General features: G+C 35.6%; 1 long non-coding RNA gene across 1 annotated transcript in view; it reads right to left on the reverse strand.

Moving 5' to 3' along the window:
* Positions 1 to 18819, reverse strand: part of LOC308188665 — a 35582-nt gene extending 16763 nt beyond the window's left edge. Inside the window, exon 1 of the long non-coding RNA XR_013945675.1 lies at positions 18670 to 18819. This is a non-coding gene — a long non-coding RNA (uncharacterized lncRNA). The remainder of the gene's footprint in view (positions 1 to 18669) is intronic.
* Between the last annotated feature and the right edge of the window lie 2969 nt (positions 18820 to 21788).

Genomic DNA, 21788 nt, shown 5'->3' on the forward strand with positions numbered 1-21788 from the left:
CATCACAATTACCACAAAAATCCTATACCTACAGAAATCCCTACAGAAAAGCCTCTACCAAAAGCTAAATATTCCAGTGCCAAATTAAAACAGATAAACTTAAAAAGAAAACTCTACAGAATAGACACTACCAAACTCCAAAATACAAAGCAAAATTACAGGAAAATATTGGAGAAAACCCTACTGAAAATCCACCACCAAACACTATAAGTAAATAAATAAATAAATGAAATGCAAAACCCAAAGGAAGAATTCAGGGAAATCCTACAGGAAATCAACCACCAAGTCCCAAAAACCCAATGCAAAATCAAACAGAAAACAAAAAACAATCAAACAAACAAAAAAAAAGACAGAAAACCGTACAGAAAAGCTACCATCAAACTGCAAGAATTCACTGCAAAATCCAACAGAAACACTAAGACAAGACCCTGCTAAAAAGCCAACACCGACCTCACCAAAATCCACTGCAAAGTCCAAGAGAAAAACAGAAAACTGTACAGAAAAGCCACCCCCACCACCCCCACCACCCCCCCAAATCCACTGCAAAATCCAGCAGAAGAGCTTACAGAAAAGCCTACTGAAAAACTGCTGCCAAACACCCAAAATTCCAATGCAAAATCTAAGAACATAACTTACGGAACACGCTACAGAAAAACCATCACCAAACACCAAAAAAATACAAGACAAAACCTAAGGGAAGAATTTAGGGAATTCCCCACAGAAAAGCCACCACCAATCCCCCCAAATCCATAGCAAAATGCACATGAATAATTCAGGAAAAATCCTACAAAAGCACCATCACCAAAACCCACAATGTCCAAAGACAGGTCCAAGGGAAAACCTTGGAGAAAATCGCACAGAAAAGCCACCACCAACCCCACCCCCCCCAAAAAAAAAAAAATCCAATGCAACATCCTCATGAATAACTTAGGGAAGACCTTGCAGAAAAGCCTCCACCAAACACCAAAAAACAAAACAAACAAACAAACAAAAAACTGCTAAGACTCACAAAGATATTAAATTATTTCAAAGACAGTAATCCATTGACATAGTATAATTCTAAGTATACAAAATCTTTAACTTGCACAAGACAAAAACGGTAAGTTATTTTGTCCTTTTGTATGTTACAGTCAGGGTTTTTCCCTCCCCAAAATCTACACAGAAGCAGACATTTTTTTTTCCTTTCTGCCCAATTTGTACACTTCATCACAAAATATCAGCTTTAGCCTGCCATACAGTCTCATTTCTCTGCTGTGACAGCACAGAGGAAAGAGCAAAGGTGTAGCTAGCTAGGGAAATCCCTGACACCAGTCAACTGGCTCAATAGAGTTCTGCTTGCAGACTGCACGGGAGAAGATGAATTGTTTGCACAGAAAGAATGGACAGAGAAGGTCAGAGAAGCTGTGGAAAACTTACTAGACTTTGTCCTCTCAAAGCGGGATGGGAAGCTGCTATGCAGATCTTTGAGGACATAAATCTGTAAGGTAGCACTGCAACAGATTTCAGAAGTAGACTAAGCCATAAATTTTACAGGACCCCTTACCTTTCAAGGGAAGCAAAAAAGGTGGAGAGAGAGCATGTACGTCCTGTAGAAGCAGCATGTAAGGTCTGGTGTATGCTCTCGGAGTGTTATTTTTTCAAATGCAAGAGAAAACACAGTGTCTTTGGATAACTGCCTTTGCAAGGAAAAGCTTTACCATATAGGAATGATAATAAAATGTCATATGGGTAAAATAATTTCATGAGATCAAATGTTGGGAGAGTTGAGATGGTGGTATATTATCATTTCACAGGCAGCTCTCCAAATTTTTTTTGTTGTTGTTGTTAAAAATGTATCATCAAGAAGATACTGAATAAAGCAAAATCTGAGTAATGTGCCTGATTGCTGGAATTCGATCGAAGAGAAATTAAATAAAAATAGAAATATTTCTGTTCAGCGGATCAGATGCAGCTGCTAACTATCTGGAACAAACAAGCAAAACAAAACAAAACAAAAACAAACAAACAAAAAAAGAAAACAAAAGTCCACAAAGAATTCAAGAAGCCAAAGGAAAATTCTTGCAATTAGCACTGGATAAAAGCTGTTTTTTACATCAATCAAAACTTTCTTTTTGTGCTTATTATTTGGAGAATTTATCTCTATCCCCAAATAATTATTCTGGAGTCAAAACATTTGCTTGGGAATGGTAGAAGGAGCACACAAAGTATAAGATTTAGGGTCTCAGACATTCTAGCTTAGTTGGAAATAAGGGGTTTTAGTTGCTGAACTTTTTGTGGCAAAACTCCATTGTGAACTTCCAAAATTTTTACTCTATAGGTGTTTTGTTAAAATAAGTATGTTCTTGAAGAAGTTTTTGCTAAAAATTAACAAGAGTTTTGATTATAATGTTTTAGCAAACTCACTGCAGCTTGTAAACTATTTTTTTAGGTTTCTTGCAAACTAAATGTCAAACTTTTGTTTAATGTTTTGATTTGTTTGTAATTAGATTTTTGTCTCTTTACACTACAGAGTAATATATAACATTTTGAAACAGATGGAGTTTTTCAATGCATATTTATTATCATCATCTTAGAAGCTCCATCAGTTACCATAGCATTTATAAAAATGATGAATTTAAACTTGCAGATTCAGTGTCTGATTTGCTGTTGTATTTTAATCTTTTACTAGACTTACTAGACTCATCTTCTATATATTATTTGTTCTTCAGAGACACTATTTCATAATAAGATCTAAAAGGGGCAAAACAATTATTTTCTTATCTAAATATTTCACAGAAATTACATTAATTGTAAATGAAATTAAATTGGTGAAGATGAGAATAAACTTCAGAATGCCCTGAAACTGAATAACATCCACATTCCACATGTTATAGCATTATCTCTGCAAGATACTTATAAATGTGCGTATGCAAATATAAGATCTTTATTCTAGTTTAATGATTTCTTATCTATTGATATTATTCAATAGCTTTAGAGCATGTAAAATAAGTGGGGTTAGAGACAAAGGGATAAAGATCTGGAGAGATCTGCCTGTTTTCAGTGAATATTAGTATTTAATGAGTAGTTTCTGGTAGTTTCTTGATGTGTACAAGACTCTGTAATATTTGGGTTGCCAAATCCTTGTTTCTAAGCAAACCAGAAAATAACCTCTCATGTCAGGCCAGATGAGAAAGGCTCTCAGTGTCCCCAGGGGTATGTCCATCCTGCTAAGAGGCAAAGAGAGTCACAGTCCAGTCTGAAGACAAACTTCAAACAGCCAGGACATCAACGGGCACAGTCTGAATACCCCTTGTGTCTACCACACTGAAAGTGGAGATGAAGCTAGCTTGTGCTTTCATATGGTGAATACTCTCATGCAGACCTTGCTTCTCTGCTAGAAGTATAAGCTGCCACCTTTAAGCTTCTTTAAGGTTAAGAAATGCGAAACTAAACATTCTCAATAACTCGGACACCCACACCAGCTAAGATAGAGATTTACTCACATAAGAGTAGAGAGAAGGGTTTGCTCACGTATTAAGATAAGTACAATATTTCACAATATGAGCTACAATCATATTTTTTAGAGTGAAGTAATATCTTTGCTTACGTTTAGGAATATGATTCATTCCACTCATCATTGCTTTTGAATACTTATTTTTTATTTCTTCTCTGAGGTTTCAGTAACTGTAATAGTAATGATCTTGAATTGCATCTTCCTGGTTATTACAGAAAACTGCACACGCAAACTAGTTAATGCATATTGGTGCAGCTGTTGTCAGGGCGTTTCAGATGTCAGGTTACTGTGATATGGATTAACTCAGTAATCAGCATTCAACAATGTACAATAAATGCTGTAACAATGCTGGCAAATTAGCTTTGAAAACAAAATGTAAAACGCTAATGTGATTATTAATCAGAAATTTCTAGCAACACTTTATGTGTTGTAATTGCTGAAGGTCTTGTATATGTGGCTGTTTCCATAAGGCAGTTTGTCGTATTTCAACATATTCTAAGCAAACACCAGATCTGCCACCAAATGCTAAGAGAATAGAGTACTGTGCTTCTCTTGCTAAAAAAATGTATTTCCTTACTTGTAGGAGTTCTTCCTATTGAACTTTACTTTGCTTTATCTGCAACATCTTATTGCTTAACGACAGGCAGATGTTATTTGCAGTCGCTGTAAGGTTTTTATTTAAGAGCCTTGTCATTAGAGACTATGCATTAAAGAGATGCACTCAGTTAAACTGGCTTTCCAACTAGGCTGCTTCCAAGGAATGTAAAAAAAAAAAATCGGGGGGAAGAATGCAATTTTACATAGACCTTGGGCTGATGTGGAGCAGAAAGTAGGGTAAAAGACGCATATAATTGATCAACTGATGAATTGATGAAGTGCAGTGACTTTCAGGAGGTCCCAGTCTACACAGTGACTTCAACATAAATAGTGACTACTTGTATCTAAGTAATGTTGTAGTATTTCATACTCATTGCCTTGGAGTAAATTCTGTTTCAGTTATTGGGTTCCATATTTAACACACAAATACTCTAAGCCTGGGAAACAAAGTTGGTACTTCCTGTAAACCTGTGCAGAATGTGCAATCATCACTCTAGGTGAGCGCATGGAGACTAAACCACCTTCCCCAGACTCTAGTCCCCAACTCTTCCCTCAAGCTGCTGCAAATATCTGCTCTAAGTTTTATCCAGGCTTTTCATTTCTCACTTAGTTGTTTGGCATGGAAGTGGGTTAGCATTTTTTTTGCTTTTGGGGGCCAGCAATTATTAATACATTGTTAATGACACTTGCAAGGGTGTGACATTTATGATCAACCAAAGGAGGTCTGTTAGTTATCATCACACTTAACTTTTAATGTTATTGATTCTGGTTTGTTTGTTTGTTTGTTTGTTTTCATATTCTATATTGCTCAGATACCTTGCTTTATTTTATTTCTCTCCTAACTTTTGATATTCTCCAAGACCTCATGGTGTCCCCTAATTTCATAATTCTTTGTATGCCCTACATCTATTCTTGTTTTGCCTTGTTTAACATCAGCATGTGTATTTCTCTTGCAGTTACTTTTGAAATTCATGTTTTGATCATAACCCTATATAAGGATATGCAATTTTAACAGAAGCATTCCTTTAAAAGTAGACCTGTTTGTTTCAACTATTTTAAAAACTGGATTTACATATTCAATATATAATTTAGTTTTTGATTAGGGAATGTTTAAGATCTCTACTGGAGAATGCAAGACTTTTCAGCTTTGTTTCAGTTTCACTTTATCAGATGTTAATTAAATAGTAAATAAATCTCAGCATATATCGTTATTCTAATAGAGGGTCACAAACCTTTGTCTGTTGTTCCAGTACTTTGAGCATTGTTCCTGGCAAGAACATCTTATTCTTGTATTTTCTTACGGTTCTATTTTTTTTTTCCCAATCATTTTCTCCATTTCTCTGTGCTGTTAGCCTTTTCTTAATTTTTGCTTTTGTTTCAAATTTGAGCATTATAACAGTAACAGATATATCCCTTTCTGAAATGATTACCTCAGAATGATAGGATTACAGCCTCAGAGGATTTTTTAATGGGATTAGAGAGTGTGCACCTGGACAGTAACCATACGGCATCTGCTTTGTACTTGCTATATTTGACATGTGTCTTAGCCCTAGGCTTAGCCCTAGCCCTAGGTGAGTAGTGGAGGTACACTCCTGTGGGAGGTGAAAGGTTTGAATTTCAGCTCATTTTGCATGGAGAGGGAATTGACTCTGGTTTCCTTAGAAACTGCTGTAATCTCTAGTCTATTTTAACATTCCTTTCTCCTCCTCCTCCTTTGACAGACAGGTTTTAAGTGAAAAGATTGAACCAATTTTCCATAATCAAAGGAGTTTAAGTGCAGATGGGATTCCAGGCTGTGAATCCCACTTTCACATAAGCACATAATTTGGGTTGCAGTTAGGCATTTAAAAGCAGAAGGCAACATTGCAGATCATCTCTAAGATTTTTTTTTTTGTTGGCTGGCTTATACATTTCCCTGTTTAGGAAGCTGATTACTATGAATTTTTCTCCTGGGCATCCATATCTCTTCATTTTATATTGTACTGAGGCATCCAGCTCTGGCTCATGAACTCCCTTCCCAAGTTTGGAAGGAAGAAAAAAAGTTTGGCCCATCATCACTATGTATAGTTCCTTTTGAGGGTCTTGGATTTTAGACTTGACTTGTTAGAAGTGTAGAAAGGAATTTAAATCTATATATTGAGGTTCTAACTGCCTTTGATCAAATTAGTATGTACAGTACATAGAAAATCTCAGAAAGTGCCCAATTACCTTCAGCGATGCATGTTTTAGGAGTTCAGTCCTTATTTAAAAGAGATTTAGGCTTCCAGGTATCAATTGCTTGAAGAAGAGCACAGATATTTTAAAAACATGTGTGTTTCCAATATAAAAATAAAATTATTTTTAAAAAAAAAATACATTTTCTTCTCCTCTTAAGTGATTTTTTTCTTCTTCTTCCTACTTCTATAGAATCTTCTAAGAACTGATGAGAAACTTCCTCAAAAATGTGTTTCAGCAACTGTCCCCATGTAATTGCAGTGTTTGTGGATAATTTCTAGATAATTTCTACTTGCTCTCTGGCATGATGGATTTCTTCTTCATTACCTGTTGCACTGCAGACTGATTTTCTATGATAGGCAATAAACAAAGACTAATTTCATTCTATTAGCTTTCGAAATTTGTCCAGGTTGCAATAGAGTCTTCTTTCATAAAGGACTCTTTGTGTAACTAGACTTATCTGGTTATTAAACAAGAGTTTTCCTCAAATTTTGGAGCATCCCTAAAAGTCATGTAGCTGACTTTACTATTGTGCTCCAAAATGCTTGTAAAACACGAGCATAACATCCTGATTTTAACCATCCTCCCCCACATACAGGAGTATTGAAACCTGGACCCTTCTTCCTCTTCTGAACCAGTTCACAGCCATCAGGGAAATCCTCTCACTTTCAGAAGTGAAACAGAAAAATCCAGCCACTGTATCAATGTAATTCCAAATTCTGGGAAATAAATCAATGAACCATTTTATATCCACATTGTACTGTTTTTTTTATCTGTAATCCCAGGTAAAATTTTCTGATGCACCTCAGTAATTTAGGCATCTAAATTCTGTTTTTCAAGTTGGAACATGCAGTAAACCTCTCTCCCTTCATTCCCTAACCATTAGACAGAGGTCTCAATTCTTCCCCCGTTTATCTACTTCCTTCCATAAAGTCCTTGAATGTGATTTTTATCATGTATTTATTTGTCATGTATTTCTCATAATGATGGACAAACTTTAACTGGGGCCTCAGGCACTATTGTAATACAGGTAATAGGCAATAATTATAGAAACAGATGTTGCCAGCTTTTAATTCTATTCTCAAGGAAATTTAAACTCCTTTATTAGAGAATGCAACTCTTTAGCAAGAGTTTTTATGCACCAATAAGCAATTGGCTCTTTGAAAGCAGATCTTACCCCACACTATTTGTATTCTCTTAATGTTCCAATCCAATTGCATTGCCTTTTAGTAAGTTCTTTATATTTTTCATGTTTCTAAATATTCACCTCATTTCAAGCCATGCTATCCTAGTTGCCTTCATCCCTGCATGTTCTAAGGACTTTAGTTGCTCCCTCTTGTGACCCCCTCCACAGATGTGGCAGTAGCAAATCCTTTGAAAACATCCACCACTTATCTGTACTTATCTATAAAATAGATTCAGTCATTTCATCTACTTCCTAAAACTTATTTTTCAAATACTGTTGAAATCACCTAGCTTTCTCTTTGAACTTTGTTAAACCAGTTCTTTAATGTTGCACCTATCAATGTAATTTCTCATAATGCCCCGCCTTCCTCAGATACATGCTCTCTGCTGATATTAAAGCTACAGCACTCTAGGCTGCCTCATGAATGTATTGTGTTATTTCTCGGTTTAAATTGAACTTCTCATCGCATCTGTGCTTCTGCTTTTCCTTACATTTCCCTGGCCCTTGTATTTCACATCAAAATGTTATGAATTTTGCATTGCCTCTTGAGCTTCAGTGGCTTCTTACAGCAGATGAGTAAGAGAGCAAATCAAAATCAAAAAGCATTTACTATAGGTTGGACCCTTGTGCTGCCCCAAGTTTTCCCCCAGATATACAAGTGTAACTCTTAGATGCTATAAGAGGAATTGCAAAGCAGTTACAGAGGAGAGAATCTGGCTGTTTTTATGATGTTGAGATTCAACCCTTGCCTCTGAAAACAGTCGTGCATAGGAGAACAAGCAGGTGATTACCAACAGATGCAGTCTCAAAGAAGGTCATATTTATTTTTTTTTTCCCTGGTTTTGCTTTTGTTTTAGGAAGAATGAGGAACTATTTAATTTTCTTCTGTCAGTGGTTCATTTGTGTGCGGGACAGTATATATATATATATATATATATATATATGGATTCCTGCAAACTCAGAAAGTAAGTGGATTGTATTAAAAGAACTTAAGGAAGACTGCCAGGACAGCTATCAGTGAACAACTGCAGAAGTCAAATAAGTAGATGTTCTTGCCAGCTTAAACTTTCAGAGTATTTTTGTGGAAGTATGCAGTGTGTAACTCTTGTATCACTGCACTGTAAATCCATAAACATTCTTTTAACAAAGAATTGAGATGTGGTCTTTGGAGCTGTTGAACTAGTAGTGGGAAGAGGGAATGAGCTAGAAGCATTGCACAAGAAATAAGTTTGACTTTTGACTAAACAGCAAATTTTGATGAGGCAAAACAGCCTTTTAGCTATGTTAGATATACTTTTTTTATTACAACTTTGTTTTTAATGCTTCTTCTACCTGTAGATGACATGCATTTATCTTTAATCAGAAGGCTATAATACTTTTCTATAACTTATGAAGAGCAGTTTTGAAAGGTGTCATTTATGCTGTAGCATTTAGTTGGATGTTGCAGGCCTAGCAACTTGGCCTAATACAACTTTTATTTGCAAGAATGCAATGTGGAGGCACTGTTCCAGCAAAACTGAAGTCAGACTTCAAAAAGTTTACTTCCTTTATAGGGAGAGTATTTGCTGTTATGTTGTCTTTTTACTTTAAGGTTCCATAGATTTTCTCTTGCTTTCTAATTACTCAGTTTTGACTGTAATTTGTCCCAGAGGACCAGCACATTCTGTTAGAAGGAGCCCAAGCCCAAATTCTTAAGTTGAATTGTTCAGATCATAGAATCATAGAATGGCTTAGGTTGGAAGGGACCTTAAGAATCATCCAGTTCCAACAACCCTGCCATGGGCAGGGATGCCACTCTCTGCATCCACAACCTCTCCGAGCAACCCACTCCAGTGCCTCACCACCCTCCAAATGAAGAATTTCATCCTAACCTCTAATCTAAATCTCCTCTCTTTTAGTTTAAAACCATTCCCCCTTGTCCTGTCACTATCTGCCTGAACAAAAAGTTGCTCTCCACCCTTTTTACGAGCCCCCTTTAAATATTGAAAAGCTGCAATAAGGTCATCCTGGAGACTTCTCTTCTTTAGGCTGAACAGCCCCAGGTGTCTCAGCCTTTCTTCATAGGTGATCCAGCCCTATGATCAACTTTGTGTGCCTCCGCTGGACCCAGTCTAACAGATCAACATCCTACTTGTGCTGGGGGCCCCAGAGCTGGATGTGATACTCCAAGTGGGGCCTCACAAGGGCAGAGCAGAAGGGCACAATCACCTTCTTCGACCTGCTGGCCACTCCTGTTTTGATGTAACCCAGAAAGGAGTTCACCTTCTGGGCTGCAAGCACACACCCCAGATCTTAGTATAGCTTTCCCCCAACCCTGTGTATTCTTATTTTTTTTTTTTTTTATAAATATCCTTTGATCTGAGTACCACTAATGGTCAAAATTATTATTAGTATTATTTTGAAGCTTAAGCCTTTCTTTGTATTACACCATTTGATAACTAAATCTTTGCCTTTAAAGTATACTGAAAAATCCTGTTCAATATAGTGAGGATGATGGATATATAAGAAATTCATAAAGATCATAAGGATCCAAGTATACTTGTTTGAAAGCACTGACATAACATTTATAAAGTGAAGTGTAAATTTACACTTTTCACTTGAAACCATTCAGTAAATGAAAGACATGGAATTTGAGAAATTTTTCTAGTCCAGTTTTATTTTCCTATTCACATACCAGGTGAAATATGTTGCTAGTGTATACTGTGACTCAAAGTATTTATTCATATGCATCCTAGAAGGAAGCTGAAACTGCGTTTGGCAGAGCAGATTTAATGTGTCACACTATGTGCTGTTGATCTGGCCGCAGTTCTTTCATTTCTATTTGCAGTTTATTCTTGCTTTGAAATGCAATCTAATTCACTCAGGTTATGGTGTTCATAAAATATCAAAAGTGATGAATCTGTTCATGCTCTCAATAGGTTAGACATTTTTACTTCAAATTGGACTTTGTCTTGCTGGCTATAGCAACTGTTCAATCTGTAAATTCCTCAAAACAGCAGATTGCCCTATAGGATGTGTGTGGCGTAGCAAGCTTAGCTCCAGTTCGGGCTTTGGGGTTTGTTTGTTTGTTTGTTTGTTTTTCTGCTCGTTTTACAGTGGTGGATAAAAATGTTAAGATCCAGTATTTCACAGTCATTGCACAGGTTAAACTCTTGAGCTTGTCCTAGTTTGGGGAGGGTTTTCATATGTGCAGTGTGAAATATAACTATGAATTTATCATTGAGATTCCCATAAATCTTCAGGTGTTTTGCACTGTGTCTGATCATTCACTTACTAGAGATGAGTTTTTCAGGCATACCTGTTCTTCATGTATAAAGAATTTCCCTTGGAAGTAGATGGAACAAAGTACCTTATGAACAGCATACTGAGAAACTTGGTAATGTAAAGCAGTTCTTAGGTCCTCTGAAGTTTGTATGGATGACAGCACATACCTGTTTGTTTTGTAATTGACTGTTTAACTAAAGCTTTTACATTCTTACTCTCTATATTCATGGAAAATTCCTGTACCCATTTTTCTACATTCAGGCTGAGATAGGATGTGTATTTGGCTTTTTGAGATTTCAGTGAAGAGAGTGAGTGATTCTGGATCAGAAGAAACCTTCAGGAGAACCTCTCTGTTCTTGGTGTCATTACTTTTCACCTTTTGGGGAGATGCATAAGAAAAAGTTTGCATTTGCTACCTACATGTATAATCTATCTATCTTTCTATCTGTCTGTCTATCTATCATCTCTCTCTCTTTATCTTTTTTTATCTATACCTATATAATTTCCCCACTTGAGACACATAATGTGTGCTATCTTGACCTAGGCTATAAATCAGAAGCTTCAGGGACTCTTTTGGACTTCCGTCTGTTGCTGTTGCCTACCTTTACTGGACTTCTTTGTCTCAGGACAAAATGTATCAGGATATCCACTGAGAGAAGAAAGGAAAGGTTAAGTGTTTAGTGCTATCTGATTTGTTTGGTCCATCCTCTCTTCTTCCCTTCTCCCTTCTTCCTTTTTCATCAACTGTTAATTACAAGCATCTCTTTAGGAAGGAGAAAAGAAGAAATGTTTGGTTTCAACCCTGAACTGTAAACAAGAATTTCCTGAAGACTGGGGTTAAGATGGAGTATTGATACAAGCTAATTTCCTTGGGACAGGATCACCACTGTTCTCCTGTGGAACAGTATAATACAGCCATCCAAACCAATGCTCCAGGATTTTTCATTTGTGCTTGAGATGGCATGTGAATAGAGAAATTTATCTATTATTACATCTGTTTGACAAACTTGTATTGCTCTAATGCTATAGAAACATTCATTCACTTCCTACTTTGTTGCTTGATGCAGACAAAAGTATACTTTGTACCATGTGCTTTTTTGAAGGAAAAGACAGAATCTCCATTGTAGCTACATCACTGAGAGTTGTGTACAATGCTGGACGCACAGTGTCCATGTCATCTTCTTTTTCTTGGTAGCTTTTATTAATTCAGAAAGTATTGGATAGATAGGTGATTACAGGTAGAAATACTATACAAACTACGAAATCAGAGGGCAGCAAATAAAATCAGCAGTCTCAGATTGAAATATATGTTTCTACTACTACAGGCAGCTTGAAAGATGTTGATATTCAGATTATAGATTTATGACTTGCTCTTTCCAATATTCATGAACGCAAAGAGTTTTTGCCTTGGGCATGTTATAGTAGCAAAGCCTTGAAACTGGCAATAATTGCTTAACACTCCAAACAACATAATTATATATTTTTGAGCATTTTAGCAATTGATTCAAGGATGTATATGTACATTTTATAAAAAGTAAGTATGATCTGATCAAGGAATAAAACTGTTCTTTCATCATTTTACATTTGAAATCTGGTTTGCCTCCAAATAAATCACATTGCACTTATTTTATATGCATATACATTTTACAAATCTTATCTTTAGTGAACCCCATGCAGTATGGGCATAAAAGTTTAATCAAACTAAAAACCACGGTCCACTGATGTTCTATAGACCTGCTGAGTTCATAGCTGTTATGAGAAGAAATGTTCCCTTTGCAGCCACTGAAAGTCAAATTAATTACCATGCAGTGATTCCTTCTAAAGAACAAAATTTCTTGGGCAGACCTTAAGGATGGATGTAACTGGAGTACCTGCACTGGATGATTTTATTTTGCTTGTTTTTATTTTAATTGCCATTGTCTGCTCTTCTTTGTCAGGACTGTGTAGAGAATATTTAATTTAATAAATTATTAAACTGTTTTATTAACGTTCAAACATGGATATTTGTGTAAATAAAAAGAAAAAATCTTTGGGCTTCAGTGTGAATTAAACCTCTATTTATATATATATTTTTATGAATGGCAAATTCATGACCATTTGAAAATGGTTGATGTTAATAATTTATTGGGATTCATGTAGATGTTTATGACAAACTTTTAAACTGTTTGGTTACTTTATTGATGGTACAGTTCTTCCTGAGCAAAAAGGAGCACGGAAATAGATGTAGACTTCAGATGTAGTCTGTTAGTATATAAATATGGGGGAAAGTATATTGGGCAGTTAATATGCAATTTAGCATAGGAAAAGGAAAGAAGGAGGGCCCTACAATATGGTGTGCCTAGTGTAGAAATATTAAAAATCTCTATGACTATTATGTCTTTTTTTATTTTTTCTATGTGAAATAAAATATTTAAAAATCACAGGTGAGGGCAATAGGTGTGTCTGCCACTGTCTGTGAAGGTTATTTACTGCTTTAAGGGTAATGAATATTGCCTACAGTCTAGGAAGGAAGGGGGTGAGGAAGAAGAATGAGGCTTTGGTGTTGGATGATATAGAAAGGGAAAGGTTCAGTTTTCTTTCAGGGTAACATTTCAATAGCTGCAACTTCAGCATCTCTGGAAATTGTGAATCATTAGGTGAGTTCCTGCTTAGGCTGACCTCCTCTAACCACTTATGCATAAACACATGCATGCACATGCAGACACATCATGTCAGGGTCCTAACCATATGCTTCATCTTCTTAAAACAGAATTCTTTCAGATAGATGGCATCTGTAAATATTTCTGTAAAAACTGCAGCAAAAATAAATGACATTTTCAGTAACCAAAATACACTATTTTTAATAAACTGATAGAATTATATGAAATGGGATTCCTGTGGATACTGGTAAATATGAAAATGTCCCATTCTTATCTCCTTAGATCTTTAGTATGTTTATTAAAGCTAAGTAATAAATCTTACGTATCTCATTGCCATCTTGATAAACTCTCAGTGCTAAAGGGTTTAATAATAACGTAGATCATAACATCTGCTACACTCAGTGCTCTTTCCAACTTCAGATGATTTATTTTTGAAGTTTTATTTCTAAAGGCTTCCAGTTAATTGCCATGTGCTTTGATTGGGCTTCAGTATGTTCATCTTTTGATCACAGTGCAGCAGGAAACCATGCTTGGATAAATCTTGAGGGTGTCTGCAGCTTGATGGATTGTGTATGTGTCTGTGTCACTCCTTGGTCACACAGGATGCAGGTTCAGTTATTAGGAAAGCACAAATTGCAAGCAAATTGCAGAACCTAACAGCTCTACTAGGAGATCCATGCTGTGTGATAGCATACACATGGCTTTCAAGCTATGAGGTGGAATAATAACCCCAGTGCCCTGATAACATTTAGTTGTTATTCCCCTAGCTAAATGCTAAAGCTGAGAAACAATGGTGTTGAAGTTAATTTCCATTCTCAAGGTGCCAGATAATTATATCCAGTTATTCATGTGTCTTCTGAAAATTAGATGATCTCTTCTCATATTCCTGTTTTCAAAGTCAGAATAAAAGTTGGAAATTCTTTGTCCCTTAGCTCACAATAATATGCACAGGTTACATTAGTTGCTTAATCTTTTTTGCTGTGCCGTGTTCATTCAATCAGCTTTCTGTAGATACTTTTATGGTGATAACCAGCCAACTTATTATTAGCCACTCTACTAACAGGTTAGTGTCCTTACCATTAAAATAAACTCCATGTAACCAAACTTTTTTTTTCCCCCCCAAAAAATGTAAAGCTTTCAATGCACTTCTGAAAATTAGACTTACATAATAATCTAGTATAGAAGAGTTTGCCCATAGCATGAATCTGCACTCATACATGACTAATGGTTTATATATCATAACTATGGTTACTCTAACCATAGAAATGCCTCATCCTTATTTTTAATTTATTTGGCCAATCACTTGTTCTAAGTGATAGAGCAAGGATCTTTACTAGTTATTCATGATGTCAAAAAAATAAATAAATGTATTTCAATAATTGTAAAGCTGACACTTTTTATTTTGTAGCACGTTGTTCTTGCAGTAAAAGAAAAGGGAAAGGGAGGTCATTCTTTAGGTTTTTATATCTTTTATTATTGTACATTCTCTTCTCTGTCAGCTTCCATTTGTGTTGCTTTTAAAGGTAGAGAACTGAAATCTTTTCTGTCCTCAACTCTATCAGAGTGACTCCAAGCATCTAATCATTTTTTGTTACCATTAATTGAAATTTCTATTCCTGTCACTTTATTGACATGGCTTTTTCTGTTTTGGTAAAACTATTTCATGAGAGTGAACATTCATGTATATCCAGTCACTTATACATAGAAAAATATGTGTAGGAGTATATATATACAAACATTGTATTTACGTATATTACATATTCACATACATATATGTATACATGTATGTGTATATATGCATGTGCATATACATATGTGAATACACTTACAAAAAGATGCATATATATAATATAGACAAGCAAATACATTAAAAAATATATAATGCTATGCATTATAATGCTGTAGACAAGTTTTAAATCATGTTTTCTTCCTCCCAAAAGTGTTTCTCCTCTGATTTATTTTCCTTGAAATACAAGTCTTTTATAAGAAAGACATATATAACTCAGGAGATAACATGTTGCTCATAGAACAGAAAATATTTTTAGGATTTCTACAGAATAAGTAGAATTTTCACTTAAATGACTTCAGTTTAATCACATGCAACTTATATTATATAATATCCAGAAGTTTATTCAGCCTTTTCAGAAGTGAATATACTGTTGAAATGAATTAAATTAGGTTAAATTTAATATCCTAAAGATATGTGAAATGTGGATTTCAAAGTGAACTACTTTATTTGGAAAATTAGTCTGTCTCCATTGAGATTTGTCTCAACAAGTGCGTTGAGGTTTGTGGAAATAACGCAAAAATCATAAACAGATTAAGATTGGAAGGACAATCCTTAACCAGCAAAACTTTATTTCTGGTTAACTGATAACTCAGCGTTTTCATTGTTACATAGTACCTAGGCATAATTTTGAAGTAAAGTTTTTCTGGCAGGGACAGTTGGAACTTTTTCAGTGAAAAGAGAGTCATCCCAAAAGAAAGCTCTCCTCTCATTTTATGCACATGGTACTGGAGAAAGATTCTTAGAGCATTTGGGCATCCTAATCTTTGATAGGGCTTTAAAAATCTCAGTCTGAGTTCTGCTGAAACATTGTTATTGATTTTCCTGTTAGCTCAAAGGTTTCTCTGTTTCAAGATTCTGGTAAGATTGTAACAGGTTTGTCCACCATGTTTATATGACAAAAGGCAAACATTTTTAATTTTAAATTTTAAAAATATACGTTTTATTATTTGTATTCTTATATTATTAAGTAGTACATACTTTATTAGTTCATGGATTATGTATTTCTGTTTGTCACTTAAAACTACTGGAGAGTTGGAACATATTCATGGACACATGGATATATAAATGTTTGTATAAATATATCTGTATGTGAATTCATAATGGAGGTTGTGAAATAGGCTACTTCAATCATGATTCTCTTGTCTCCAATGCATAACATGTCTACTGCGCACAAGTGCTTTGTTAAATTCTCAATGTAATTTCATCCTCTGTTATTGTAATTTATGCTAAAGCTTTGTCCCTGCTCCTAAACACAGTATTTCTTCAATTCATTTTCTGGCCACTTTAAAGAAACAATAAGCATAAAATAACCTTTCTAACAGCCTAATGTACTAACGGAGAAGCTAGAAGAAACTTTAGTTATTGGAAGATGCTTTCTTATCAAAGACAATATCAGTGCAGGGTGTCTCAGTTGTTCTAGGAATATATAAAGCATTATAGACAGATATTAAACTGTTTTGCATCAAAAAACTGATTTGACTGCATGAAAACTGATTTATTGGTCAGCCTCATAAAGGTGAAATTCTGTGTTTGTAACAGATTAAAGGTAGGAGTACCATCAACATGACGTGGATAAATGTGAAGAAAAGTTTTCTTTGTGGCCACACTTTCTGCTATATATTATTATAATTTGTATGCAGATTTGTCATGAGATAACTCTGTTGCACCTTCTAGCATATATTTGCTGCTTTCAGAGAAGTTCTTAGGAATTTTCTTGGTATTCGTATTAGGCATTTTGAAGCTATGTCTCTAAACATTTATGCAAAATCCCTCAAAAAATATTTTATCACAGTGCTGAAAATGGTCTGTCTGCATGAGCCCAGCAGTAGACTAACATGCAGCTCAGTAACTATTTGAAGCCATCAACACTTTTCCTTCCTGGAATCTTCAATCTGTCTACTTTTGCTTTTTTCTTTGAATATATATATGCATATTAATTCTGTGGTGGATGTTTCAATGAAGCAGTGCTTCATCTCCCACCATTTAGCCAAAATTCTTCTGTCTGTAGTAGCAGCCCATCACCTTCTCTTAGGCTTGCCCACAGATTTAGGCTTCTTCATTACTGTCTTTGTATAATCAGCACAAAGAGATTCCATTTAGGTAACGAATTTAAGATTGGAATAAATAATAAATGTGCTACACCTATTATACACCACATTTTTATGTATAAAAATACATAATAAATACATAATAAAAATACAAATTCCTTATTGAGTAGGGGTTCCTTTAGATTAGCTTGCACAAGAATATCCTTTATACGATAGAAAGCCTCCTTGCTTTCCCTTAGGCATGAGTCTGCAGAAGTCAAAGCTATCCCTATGTGATTCCTTGAGAAACATCAAGGCTCATTACAAAAAATAACAATAAAAAAGGCATCCCTTACATTTGTTTTAGTTGCTTGCAGATGCTTACATATTATTTTGTCACAAAAGATTAATATTATTCATCCCAAATTCATTAACACTATTCACATTATTGTTCAGGGCCTCAAGCTTTCATAGTTACTAGGTAAGGGTTTGAAAAAAAAAATAATAATCCTAACTTGGGCATTATATCTCACTTTTATAATATTCTGATCAGCAGACCTGTGGCTGTTTACAAGTACACCTTGGGATTTGAAAATAAACCCAAGACCGAACTGTTTGCCACACATGCAAAGCAGCAGACTTGATTGAAGCGTAGCATTGTGAATGTGCCTTAGGAAGGACCACAAACCTGGGACCTGTCCATTTTTTTAGAAATTAAAAGTGCTGGAGCGCAGACCAGAAAACATTTTTGAATGTGGTCCAGAATCTATTCATGGCTAACCACTGTATATTCAGAGTAATTCCAATGACTGGTCTTCTTTCCATTACATTCTGCATGGACTATATGAAACAGCAGATCATTTTTTTGTTGCTTGCCTCTTATCTGACATTATAAATAACGGAAAGTCAATTAGTACATGTTTTAGTGGTGGTTCTTGCCACTTTGATAAATGTCACTAGAAACGAAAAATGAATTATTGCAACCTTACACGTAGCTTGAAAAATTAACCTCATGCCCCCCATATGGAACTGAATAAAAATAAGTTATTTGAAAACATGCAGCTGGGAATTAATTCAGCATGTCAGTAGGGCAAACATTTCCTCTGTGAGCGGGAGAAAAAAGCCCAACAGCGAAGCAGTTCTCAATTTTACAGTTGCAGCTGACTTGTCTTACCTCTGTCTTTGAGCACATGGTAAAAATGACCTCCTTACACTCAGACCGTGGTGTATACACACAATGGATTTATTTCCACTCCTTCTGCTCTTCTATCACCATGTCTTCCTTGAAAATGGAAAACTGTTGTTACACCTCACCTCACTGGGCAAACTGCCCATGTGCCAAACCTGGGAGGTGTAGAGACTGATGGATGAAATAGCCAGGGATTGTACTGACGGCATCAGAAGTGCTGCATATTCTGTGAAGAAGAGAGGCTGGATTATGCTAGAACACAGACCCCTACCTGACATCAGTGAGGCTGTATCTCTGCTGAGCCCATCTCACTTGCATCAGGTCTTCTCGTCTTCACTGAGGTGGCAGATGTTTCTGCCAGCTATATTATTTTGTTTAATGCTAAATTACTGTTTAGCTTCCCCTTTACTCTTTTCCTCCCCACCCCCCACCCCCCCCCCCCCCGCCCCCCGGTCTTTTCCTGAAATAAACGGTTGCTAAAACTGTTCATGGTGATTGATACAGAGTGTTTCTGAATGCTGGAAACATATCCAGTAATTACACTGTTCAGACATGAAGATTATATTACCTCAAATTGCCTGGAATGATGTCAATTTATCAAACTTCCTGCGAGAAGTTCATCTCTGCTGTAAAGTGATCACTTCTCTCTCTGTTAGCTTGCTTTATCTAATACAAAGAGTCCAGGGGGATTTATCCACTCTCTTTTTCAACCTCATCCTCCTTTGGAATCTGTCAGACCAATGAGGAAAAGAATGAGAGTGTGTTTTGTGACTGCCTTGTTTATTTTATCGTCTTTCAGTGCAGTGGAGGGAGAGGATGTATAATTTGATTTGAAAACCCAAGACAGTTAAGCAACAGGGCTTCGACAGAGCAGCAGTAATCATGTCTGCTTACTGAGGTAAAACATGGTTTGTTTGTATTCCAGACAGAAGATTTCAATTATGCTTGTTTAAGACTAAAAGATTAAAAAGCGTACAGATTCATTTCCTATTAAGCACTCTTTTGGTGAGTCTTTAATGCCAGTATCGAAGTGTACTTCATGGATGCTTTCTTTTCTGCCAGAAGGAAGAAAATGTTTGCAACATTTGTCTGCCCGTTAACCATTGCAGGATGTCCTACAAAATGATTTTTACCCTTTGGACTATCAACAACAGAATGATTTAGTTAGTAGTGAAAGCCAAAAGCTCTAAACAAGCTGAAAAGGAAAAAAAAAAAAGAAAAAAAAAAAAAAAAGACAGTCCTCAAACTTATGTTTGCAAACATAACATTTTTAGCCTTTTTTTCTCTGGTGCTATTCCAGTGACTTCCGATTAGGTCAACTAAAAATAAATGCAAGGTTAAGAGCAAATTTGTCATATTCAGAGGACAGTTACTCTGTAGCAATCTAGACTACTATTACTCAAAGACTAAAATGAAGCATGATTTCTTAATAACCTGAGTTCATATATTTTTATATGTGTTTGCTTTTAGTCTTCTCATAAGGTTTTTATGGGATTTTTTTTTTCTGTCAGTAAGAGCTAAGTTTGGTCTTTTGTGAAGTAAGTAGTTTCCCAGTGTAGATTGTTTCTCAGTAAAACGTGAGCCAGAAAAAAAAAAAAAAAAGAAAAAAAGAGCTTTTAATCTTCTTTTTGTTAGTTCTATATTGTTATAGAAGTACTAAATACTTTTAAGAATACCATGGTCACATGACATGGACAAAGAAATCCAAGTTGAGCAACGGTAAGTACTAACTGCAAAAATTTCTGGAGTTTATCATCTGTTTACATGATTCTCATTAGCCAAAAGAATATAGACAGAAAATTCATCAGCTGTATTCCCTTCATGCAACCCAAGGATGCTTCAAAGGAGAAGCATAAACAGGGCTGCTCCAGTGCCTCCAGAACCCCATTTTCCCCTCTCATGAGTGTAACCAAACTCCCTTTAAGATTTTGAGCTTATCTAGACTTAGCTGCTTCCAGTGTTTCAGCTCAAGGAGGAACTTCCAGCTGGGAGACTCAAAAAGCCTTTGGGGACTTTATTAACTTTACTTATAATAAAAGCAATGCCTCTTGGCTTTGTATTTTACAAAGACTCCACGGCACTTTAATCCTTGAGGTAGTGGTAGTCCGTGTGATTTAACTAATTAAGCAACCCCGATGATGTCCTGCTGGGTAGGTCTGGCAAAACCTCCTACCCTGAATATGTAGTCCAGACACCAGTGAAAAAACACAAGGAGAGCACTTATCAAAGATCCTTTTAATAGAGAAAGGAATAGTTGCTAAATAAAATTCAAGCCAGGTTTTGTATCCTTTTATAACACTTCATCTTGTAATTTTCTTACTATATTTCTGCTGCTTCTATATCCTACAGTCCCCACATTTCTGATGTTATCAGGCTTACATTCTTGGTAGGAGTGATTTCTTATTCATAACATTTCTTCATAACTGAAGGAATTCCCAAATTATTGTAAAAAAGAAGATCATTCTTTTCAGATTTGATTTGTTTACTTATTAGCAAATGTTTTCAGAGCTCTGCCTCAGAAAGCACTAGAAGATGCAGACTATAATCTTGAAACTCCCTGCAACAGTGAACAATCTTTTTATTATATTTACATGGACAACTACAATGATCTCACATCTATTTCTCTTAGGAGTCACTTTAATAACAGTAGTCCACAGTTTTACCTGTTGCTTCATTCTTCACCAATCAGATAAGAAACAGCTCATTATTTAATCTTTGGATTTTTTGTTACATATGTTTTTACAATTTCTTTTTAATTACCTAGTGGACTACTTCATGCATCCCCAATAAAAACTGTCTTGCATATTCCCCCATGCCAGAAGAGCAACCTGTTTTTACTGTGCTTGTTGTCGCTATTAGATTACATAATGTAAAAATCACTGTCGACTGAGGAAGAGCGCACTGCCAGCACTGTCTCCCAAAGTGACACTGAACAACTTTGGTCCTATCTCCCACTGTGCTGCACTCCAGAAAAACACTCATGGAAAATAAAATGACCATAGCTTGCTGTCAGGATTAAGATTGTGTTCTGTAAAATATGGTATGGATAATTTTCTTCTTCACCATGTCTGTACAATTATAGATTCCTAGGAAAAGACATGTATAATTTGATAATAATTTTGGTGTTGTGAAATAAGAAGAATTTTAATTCTGTTTTCAGATTTTCTTCATGAATATCCATTAATGTGTTGTTTTTAAGTAAGTATGGGCAAACCCTGAGTCCTCAGTCAAGGAAAAATGAGGTTAGTAGAGACTGGCCAAGGCCTTGCCTGTACATAACATCTCTTTCCCCTGCTATTTGTAACTGAAAATGTTTGCTGACTTTGTATGGTTAAAAGAGACTAGACCTGTATTTGGACATGATAAAGGCACTGATCTTGAAAAACAAAA

The sequence above is a fragment of the Anser brachyrhynchus genome (assembly GCF_964034855.1).
Source record: "Anser brachyrhynchus genome assembly, chromosome: 2".
Taxonomy (NCBI): Eukaryota; Metazoa; Chordata; class Aves; order Anseriformes; family Anatidae; genus Anser; species Anser brachyrhynchus.